We start from the raw sequence: 1,216 nt of genomic DNA, 5'->3' as shown, positions 1-1,216 counted from the left end.
GTACTGACCCCTAGTTCCAGTGTTGCCCTGGCCCCTGTCATTGTTTCATCTGTAAACCAAGGAAGCCTAATCAATTTATTCATTTCATATCCATGTCTTTCCCAGAGTTTAAAACCTTTCCTTGATCTTCCCTAGGCCTCTACATCTTTTATTTGAGATGGAGGAATCAGAACTCAACATGGTATTACAAGTGAGGGTCTGTCACCAATTTGTGCAATGGCATTAATGTCTCTCTATGGCATAACGTTTCAAAACGGAACCCTGTACTCATTTTCACTTTCTTCCTGGAATCTAAAAAAGGTAGCTTTTGAGTATTTCACAGTTAATAACACCTTTTTTCAAGCTTTTACATGGAGTTTATTTTTGAGTTGGAATCCTGGCATGAATCACCAGACAGATTATATACTTTCTCCTCACTGGTGTAGTGGATGGAATAAAATACTGTGGCAAAAATTAGGCAGGGGTATGATAGAAACAGAATAATGCCTCCCAAAACATATTAGCAGATCTTTTGCTGTTGCAAATTGTTAGTGGTGTGGCTGCCAATTTACACCAACTGATTCCCATTCAGGCTATGGCCAGTCACAGAAACGTTGATTGCTTTGGTTAGTGACAGAAACCTGGCTGCTAATGCAGTTGGGGGAATCATATGATTCATGAAACTTTAGGAGATTTGTGGGAAGAGTTGCCATGAAATTTCTGATTCCAGTCTTGCTTTCTGTTTTGTTTTAATTGGCTTGCTAGGACTGCTTTCACTTTTTTGCCAGGTGCAGAGTTGAATGGCAGGCCACACTCAAAAGCTCCTCTTTTCCAAATCCACCCACATTACAGATTCCTGGTTCATCACATTCTGTGACATGCATTTCTGGGGCATACACAACTTGGAAATAGCATCTCTGAACTGGACTGCATTTAGATTTGTGGCAGATAGATTTGAAACTGTCCTGTGATTATGAGAATGTAAAGTTATGGGAAAACAATTACTTAGGACCTTGAAATTGGGTTAGACCTGGGGCTGTATCAGAAAATGATCCAAATGCTTTGAGTCCTGGAGATTTAGCTCCAAATTTCATACCTCCTGATATTATTTTAAGTAAAACAATCCTGAATGCCAAACCTAGATACTCCTGGACATTGGATATGAATTTGAATTCTCCAGAACTCCATAGCTTAGTTTTATCTCCAGCCACACTCTCCGTGATTTATAAAACTTACC

The sequence above is a fragment of the Crocodylus porosus genome, unplaced genomic scaffold, assembly GCF_001723895.1.
Source record: "Crocodylus porosus isolate Cpor-Errol unplaced genomic scaffold, CroPor_comp1, whole genome shotgun sequence".
NCBI lineage: Eukaryota > Metazoa > Chordata > Crocodylia > Crocodylidae > Crocodylus > Crocodylus porosus.
Note: the sequence above shows the minus strand (reverse complement) of the source record.